Below are 9,176 nucleotides of genomic sequence, written 5' to 3' on the forward strand. Positions count from 1 at the left end.
TTGCAGCCACGATGTCAATTTGTCTCGTTTGAGGTCTTCCTCTTTTTTGCTGATCCTCTGCTTTACTGAGCACAATGCCCTTCTCTAGGGACTGGTCCTTCCTGGTAACGTAGCTGAAGTGATGGTGGTGGTTGTGTGCCGAATCGGTTTCGACTCATAGTAACCCTGTATGAAATCTCATCATCCTAGCTTCTAAGAAGCATTCTGGGTGTACTTCTTCCAAGACAGATTTGTTCATTCTTCTGAAAGTCCACATTATATTCAATATTCTTTGCCAATACCATAATTCAAGGACATCAATTCTTCTTCCATCTTCCTTATTCATTGTCCAACTTTCACATGCATACGAGGCAACTGAAAATACCCAGCTTGAGTGAATGTACCTTAGTCTTCAAAGTGATATCTTTGCTTTCAAATACTTTAAAAAATATAGTTTGCAGCAGATTTTCCCAATAAAAATTTTTATTTGGTTTCTTGACTGTTGCTTTCATGAATGTTGATTGTGGATTGAGGTAAAATAAAACCCTTGACAACTTCAGTATTCTCTCCATTTATCATGATGGTAAAAAGATACAACCTATATCTTTTCTGGAAAGCACTGGAAATCAAGATCAGTCTGAACCACAAGATCCTCAGTTCAAACTCACCAGTCGCTCCTCGGAAACACTAGACAGGGTCCCTAAGAGTCAGAACCGACTCGACGGCACTTAACAACAACAATAGTCCTTTGGACTAATTGCTTCCTTGAATCTTCAGTTTTGCTGTGGAATAAGAACTGGACTGCCAACTGCAAAGTTCACAGTTCAAACCCACCAGCCACTCTTTGGCAACTCTATATAGGGTCACTATGAGTCAGAACTGTTTTGATGGAATGTAACTGGGCAGTGACCAGTAGTTGCTTCTTATATGGACACTCGTGAGCTTCAGACTCCAGACACTATTCGCCAGACTAGGATGTAGAGCATTATTTTTATGAACTGTGTTTTTCCAATTGATTTGGATGTCCCCTGAAACTATGGTCCTTACCTTTCAAGTCTAGTAACTTAGTCCTGCTGTCTAAGTAGTTTCTCTATATAATTAATTGTACCTTCTCTGTGTGCCTGACCCAATCCATGGCATTTCAGTAACCTCAAATGCATGGCAAAGTTGGACAGTGAATAACGAAGACAATAGAAGAATTGATGCATTTGAGTTATTGTGTTGGAAGAGAATATTAAAAGTACCACAGACTACTAAAAGAACAAACATATCTGTGTTGGAAGAAGTGCAGCCAGAATGCTCCTTGGAAGCCAGGATGGCCAGACCTCATCTCTCATACTTCAGACATATTATCAGGAGGGACCAGTCCCTGGAGAAGGACATCATGTTTAGTAAAGTGTAAGGTAGGAGTAAAAGAGGAAGACCCCCAACGAGATGGGTTGGCACAGTGGCAGCATCAATGGGCTCAAGAGTAACAACAATTGTGAGGTTGGCACAGGACTGGATAGTGTTTTATTCTGTTGTGCAGAGCATCGCTATGAGTTGGAGCTGATTTGAGCGTAGTGGTTACGAAATCGGGCTGCTAACTTCAGGGTCAGCAGTTCGAAACTACCAGCAGTTCCGCAGGAGAAAGATAAGGCTTTCTGCTCCCATAAAGATTTACAGCCTTGGAAACCCTATGCAGGGTTGCTATGAGTCGGAACTGACTCCATGGCACATAACCACCACCAACAACAACAACAACTTTGGAGTCTTGGTGTGGCTCTGTGGATTAATGCACTGGACTGCAAAGTCGTTTGAATCATAAGATCACTGGTTCAAATTCACCAGCTGCTTCTCAGAAACCATATACAGGGGTCGCTAAGGGTTGGAATCAACTCGACAGCACTTAACAACAACTTTACCCATAGTGCTCTTTCATGGTCGATCGTTGTGGTGGTCACAGAGAACAACTTTAATAGCAGAGAAGGATATAAGCAGAAACGAAAATATGCAAAGGGTGGAATTTACAAGGGGGGTCCTAGCAGAGACCTCAACATCTCAAAGTAGAATGCAATGCTTTTTGAGGTTCGTCTATTATTTGGCTGAGAAGTGAACTTCAGGAGTGTCTTCAGATCCAAGTCTATGTGTGTGTGGTGGGTGGGTGGGTGGGTGGAGGTGGGGATATCAAAGGGGACTCATTCTCACCCATCAAGAGCTTTTCAAATAAGAAACTTCATGACATCTTTTGACAGACTTGGCTACTGGTTGCTTCTGTCAGCTCTCAGCTTAGTTGGGTCCTAGTGCAGAACTCACAACCTTTGGACTATCTGTGCCTGTCTCATAAAGACCAGGAAGTCCCATGCTTGCCTTCAGTTCAAGGGTTTTTAATCTGTCACTGAGTATAGGCCTCTTAGCCAATGGGTATAAAGGTTAACTGCAGGGTGGGGCCCTCTCAGCCATTCCTGGTAAAGGTCACCTTCTATGTGTGTGTGTGTGTGTGTGTGAGTGTTCCACTCCAGCCAATTAACGTAAAGGTTGATAGATCTCTTAGCCAATCCAGGTAAAGGTTAACCAACCCTGTAGGAATTTAGATTCTAGGACCAAAAAACTCAATTGCTCCTTATATTAAAGTGATTGCAAAGCAAGTATGGATCTTCACTGATCCCTGTCCAATTTAGATTAAAACAGACTTAATTCCTGTAAACTATAGTAATTTTGCTTCAGTACATAGCCATTTTCCCACCTCCTGTGTGGTATTATTGTTATATATATCAAACTACCTATGTTACAAACTCAAGTATACAGGTGTTAGAATTTTTGCCTTACATAATTTTATAGTCTTAAAGAGAAAATACAAGTTTATATAGTTTAAAAATATTGACTCACACATGTACCATTTCAGGTGCTCTAAATCCTTTCCTGTGGATTCAGACTTGTATCTGAATCACATTTCCTTGCAGTGTGAAGGAATTCCTTGTGTATTCTGTATAAGACAGTTCGACTAGCAATGAGTTCTCTGTGTTTATCTAAGAAAGTCTTTCTCTTGTGTTCAGTTTTGAAGTAGAGTTTGGCTGAATATAAAATTATTGGTTGTCTGTTGTTTTCCTTTCAGCGCTTTGAACAAATCATCCAACTGCCTTCTGCTCCACACTTTCTGTGAGAAGTTAGCCGTTAATTGTGTATGGTGAGTTGGTTTTCATTTGTTGATTTCAAGGTGTTTTTTTTTGTCTTCATCTTCCAGCAGTTTGACTGTGGATCTTTTTGCATTTAACCTACTTGGAGTACACTGAGCTTCTTGGATCTGTCAGTGACTGTTTTTCATCATATTTGGTAAGATTTCAACCATGATTTCTTCAAACACCTTTTTTTAGCACTTCTCTTTCCTCTCTTTCTAGAACTCCACTAGCTGTATAATTTGGTCACTTCATACTATTCCTCAGATCTCTGAGTCCATTCATTTTTCTTCCAATTTTCTCAGAGAATGGATAATTCCTACAAATCTATCTTTAAGTTCACCCATTCTTCTGCCATCTCCTATCTTCAGGTGAGCCAGACTAGTCCATTTTAATTTTGGTTACCGGGCTTTGTTCTGCTGGACAGTTCAGCTTCTTTCGAAGCTTGTTTGTAACCTTTATTAGGACAGGTTTAGAACAGCTTTGAGTCCTTTGGTGATGCACTTACCACTAAATGAAAGGTTAGTGGTTTGAACCCACGCAGAGGCATGTTGAAAGACAGGCCTGCTGATGTGCTTCTTGAAAACTCTATTTTTGTTCAGTAAGTCCCTGTATAGCGTTTCCGAGGACCAGCTGGTGATTCTGAACTGCCTCCCTTGTGGTTCAAGCTGACCTTGTGGTCCAGTGCTTATCCTGTAGTGCACACAGGACTCCAAGCGGGCCTAGTCTGTGAAGATGGGTCACTACGAATCAGCATCAACTCAAGGGCAACTGGTTAGAATAGCTTTTCCTCTAGGGGTTGTTTGTTGTTGTTGTTGTTAAGTGCTGTCGAGTAGGTTCCAACCCATAGCAACCTTGTATAGGGGTTCCAAGGAGTGGCTGGTGAGCTTGAACCACCAACCTTGTGGTTCAAACCGACTTTTCAGTCCGGTGCATTAACCCACAGCGCCACACCACCCTTTTGCCCTAAGCTAAAGAGTGGCTCTTCTGAAGTCTCTACTGAATGTCATATGATCAACGGAGTCTCTCTTCTCAGGCTGATGAGAAGCCAAACCCAAATCGGTATGAACTCTTGAAATTGTTTCGTTTATAGCATCTCAATGATTATTCTTCCCCTCAGCACTTGTTTTTCTCGTCTAGTCTCATGAGGTGGCATCCTACACGTGCACAGATAGGCATTATGCTAAAGATTAAAGGGAACTTGTAAGCATATTCCTGGAATTCTTCCCTCTGCAGCTCTGCCTCTCGAGGTCGCTTTTGCTGCCTCGGCAGCCCTGAAATCTCATCTCTTTCTCCGTACCTCGCTGGGGTATCTGGACTCTTCTGTGTTCCCCTCTCTTCTCTGCTCTGTGATCTGTAAAGTGTTTCCAAGCCTAGAGTTAGGGCAATCATAGAATTTAGCTTCTTTGTTTCCTCTCTCTAGGGATTATTACCCTGTGTTGCCTAGCATTTTACCCCGTGTTCTGGCTGCTTACTGTAGGACCATATATTCACTTTTCATTACTTCACCATGGTCAGAAACTATGTTCTTTAGCTTGTTTATTCCACTCAGCTACATGTCAAAAGAATTTTCCCATATTGTTGAATATTATTAATATTTAAAGACAGATATATTAATATTTTAAAACAAAATATGGTGCTTAATGGCCGCACATGATCCTAACTGACATGTGGGGACTTACTCTGATGTAGTTGACGCTGTAGGATAAGTACTAGACTTCAAGGTCGGTTTGAACTATAAGGCCGGCGGTTCAAATTCACCAGCTGCTCCTTGGAAACCCTATACAGGGTTGCTATGAGTCAGAAACAACTCAACAGCACTTAACAACAACAAATACAGCCTCCAAGTACACTCGGTGGCAAGAGAAAGAAGGCCTATGATTCCAAATTAAACAGCTTGAAAAACTCAGTTTATTAGATCAATTTCAAGTGTACAGAAGGAAGCCAGGGGCAAGCTAGGAGATAAATGAACACACTTAGGGCAGCGTAAAAGGACTATGCTACATGACTCATGGGGTGTTCAATATTCAAATGTCCTGTCTCTCATTAAGCGTCACCAGACTTCTCCAGATAGTGTTTTTACAAACTGTAGTTGAGATGGGAGCCAGTTGAGTCCATAGGCAGAAGGTGGCTTGGACCCATGACATACTTGCTCACAGCAGTAGCTTGCTAGTCAGCCAGCTGAGTAGCTATGGGTTTTATTTGTGATTTTTTGATGGAGAACACAATGCACTATCACTACTGAGTGGCAGAATTAAGGTTTCATGAATATTAAATGCTCCCATATATTTGTTGGTGGTGGTGGTGCCGTTGAATCAGTTTCGACTCATAGCAACCCTATATGGGGTTTCTGAGGAGTGGCTGGTGAGCTTGAGCTGCTGATCTTGTGGTTCAAACCAACCTTGCAGTCCAATGCATTAACCCACAGTGCCACACCAGGACTCTTCCTGAACATATTTAGGGTATCCTGAATATAGTGTGAAGTCTCTGCTTGGTGCAAATGATTATGTGCTCAGCTGCTATTCAGAAGGTTGGAGGTTCAAGCCCAGCCAGAGATCCCACGGAAGAAAAGCCTGGTCATCTACTTCCCCAGAAAATCAGCCATTGGAAACCCAATGGAGCATAGTCCTTCTGTGACACACTTGGGTCAATTCAACGGCAGCTGGAACTGGAATGTCACTCTCCTTATCCATTGAGTTCTTCATACGTTTCATACACATTTGGTATTTAATGAATATTTAGCACCCAGTTGTCTCATGAATATTAGACATAGATAATCTAAGATTAGGATGAATACTCATCCTTTCTGTGTTTCACAAACATAGATTCAACTTGTTGTATTTTAGGTACCATCCAGTTGGTTCCAAGTCACAGCGACAACAGAATGAAATACCGCCCAGTCTCCTGCATCCTCTTCACAGTTTTTGCTTTGTTTGAGGCCATGGTTGCATCCATGGGGTCATTCCATCTCCTTGAGGGTCTTTCTCCTTTCACTGACAGTTTACTAAGCATGATGGACTGGTCCCTCTTGATAACATGTTTAAAGTACATGAAATGAAGTTTCTTCATCCTTTCTTCTAAGAACCATCTGGCTGTACTTCTTCCAAGATAGGTTTGTTTTGTTCTTTGACAGTCCATGGTATATTTAATATTTTTCACCAACCCTACAATTCAAAGGCATAAATTCTTTGGTCTTCCTTATTCATTGTCCATTTTTCACATGCATATGAGGTAATTGAAAATATTATGGCTTGGGTCAGGCACACCTTAGTCTTCAAAGTGGTATGTTTACTGTTTAATACTTTAAAGAGGTCTTTTGCAACAGATTTGCCCAATGCAATACATTGTTTGGTTTCTTGACTGCTATTTTCATGATGGTTGATTGTAGATTCAAGTAAAATGAAATCCTTAACAAATTCAATTTTTTCTCCATTTATCATGACATTGATTATTGGTGTAATTGTGGGCCTTTTGTTTCTTTATATTGAAGTATAATCTATACTGAATATGCTATAGCCTTTGATCTTCATCAGTAAGTGCTTCAAGTCCTCTTAACTTTTAGCAAGCAAGGTTGTGTCATCTGTATATCACAGTTGGTTAATGAATTATCGTCCCTTCCTAATTCTGCATTCTTCTTCATATAGTCCAGCTTCTTGGATTATTTGCTCAGCATACCGACTGAATAAGTATGGCGAAAGGATACAACCCTGGCACACAGCTTTTCTGATTTTAAACCTCACAGTGTCCCCTTGTTCTGTTTAAACATCTGCCTCTTGGAACAGGGCCATTAAAAAGACAGGAAAGATAGAAAAGACCAAAATGAACACCAGAAGAGACTCTGAAACTTGCTCTTGAATATAGCGTAGATAAAGCATTTAGAAGAAATGATGAAGTAAAAGAATGGAACAGGTATTTCAAAGGGCAGCTCGAGAAGACAAAGTAAAATATTATAATGAAATGTGCAAAAACCTGAAGTTAGAAAACCAAAAAGAAAGAACACATGTGGCATTTCTTAAGCTGAAAGAACTAAAGGAAAACTTCAAGTCTCCAGTTGTAAACTTCAGGAATCCATGGGCCAAATATTGAATGACTCAGGAAACCTGGAAAGAAGATAGAAGGAATACACAGAGTCATTATAACAAAAAGAATTAGTCCATGTTCAACCATTTCAGAAATTAGCATGTGATCAAGACTCAATGGTACTGAAGGAAGGAGTCTAAGCCGAACTGAAGGCCTTGGTGAAAAACAAGGTTCCAGGAATTGATGCAATACCATTTGAAATGCTTCAACAAATGGACACAGTGCTGGAGGTGCTCGCTCATTTATGCAAGAAATTTGAAAGACTAATTGACTGGAAGAGATCTGTATTTGTGCCCAAATATGTATTTCTTTCTAAAGAAAGGTGACCCAACAGAATACGGAAATTAGCAAACAATATTATTAATATCGCATACAAGTAAAATTTTTCGGAAGGTAATTAAAAAATGGTTGCAGCAGTACATCAACAGGAAATTGTCAGGAATTCAAGCCAGTTTCAGAAGAGGACATGGAATGAGAGATATCATTGCTGACGTCAGATGAGGCTTGGCTGAAAACAGAATACCAGAAAGATGTTTAACTGTGTTTTATTGACTATACAATGGCATTCAACTGTGTGAATCATAACAAATTATGAATTGATGTCCAACTTACAAATTGTTTATCTTATACTTAACACATTCCATGATTTCTATGTTTTTGTTATTTCCCTTTCTTAAAATATCTTTAAAATGTGTGATTATGTTTTACACATGTGTTCATCTTCTGTAATAAAGTGGAATATTCTCAAAGAAAATGTACACTATTTTATCCTATGGTTGTATCATAATGTATATAACCATTGTCCTGTGTTTGGACAGTTTAATTACTTACATTTCAGTTGTTTTCTGTTTATAAGTAATTGTATGATAAACATCTGCATATAATTATTTGGCTACATATCTGATTACCTATTTAGAATAAATTTTCAGAAGTGAAATGACTAGTTGTGAAAAGATATCAACAATTGTAAGATTCTTGATAGTTCTTGCTGCATTGACCTCCAGAAGGGTGTTCCAGCTAATAGCAGGAGTATGTGAGAATACTTGTATCCTAGATCTCGCACCGACTTTGAGTATTACAGCCAAAAAATAGGTCATTGTTGCTATATATATATTAATGTTTTATTGTGAATTATGTGATAGTTTACAAGGGAGAACATTAGTTTTACATTCATTCTATTGTATATTGTTTCACTGCCATGTTTACAGTCCGCTCCATGCATCATCAACCAACCAAAGTGTATACCCTGCAAGGCTGCCCCCCAGGCATCAGCACACAGCCCCTCTCCCTCTCTGTGTCTAAAGTCCCCAGCTGCTCCATCTCTCCACGTCAGTCATCATCTCTGCCTCCATCTCTGGCATCACTGCTTCTCTGGGTAGGATCCCACTCTCTGCTCTTCTTCCTTGATGGTCCCAGGGACCTCCGCTCCTAGACTGAAAAGTTAATCACTCCCCTCCTTGCTACAAAATGTCCACCTTTACATTTCCAACCTTCACATGCAGTCCTTATAACAATTTTTCACTATTGTATCACAAGAGACCTATCCTCATTTCATTTCATCAGCCCCGCCTAGACAGATTGGATACTACTCAGTGGAGATTCTACCTTCCTTCACGCCCTCTGGATCTAGGTTCCCTCTTGAAAGCCTGTAAACCAGTCACTTCTTGCCTTTGTAGCCCCCACCCCCCCACTTAGGGTAGCCAATGTCCAAGTTGCCCATCCCTGTCTACTCTGTGTATAGAGGGGGTGGGAATGATCCTTGCTGTAAAGATCTGTTCCCTCTTTTGAATTACTGCATCCATGTTGTTGTTGTTGTCAGGTGCCATCGAGTCGGAACCGACTCATAGCGACTCCATGCACAGCAGAACGAAACAATGTTCGATCCTAGGCCAACCTCACCACCGCTGCCACCCCCGAGTCCATCAATGATGCCACCTGGCCGATCCATCTCGTTGGAGGTCT

Source organism: Chrysochloris asiatica, unplaced genomic scaffold, assembly GCF_000296735.1.
Source record: "Chrysochloris asiatica unplaced genomic scaffold, ChrAsi1.0 scaffold00168, whole genome shotgun sequence".
NCBI classification, from domain to species: Eukaryota; Metazoa; Chordata; class Mammalia; order Afrosoricida; family Chrysochloridae; genus Chrysochloris; species Chrysochloris asiatica.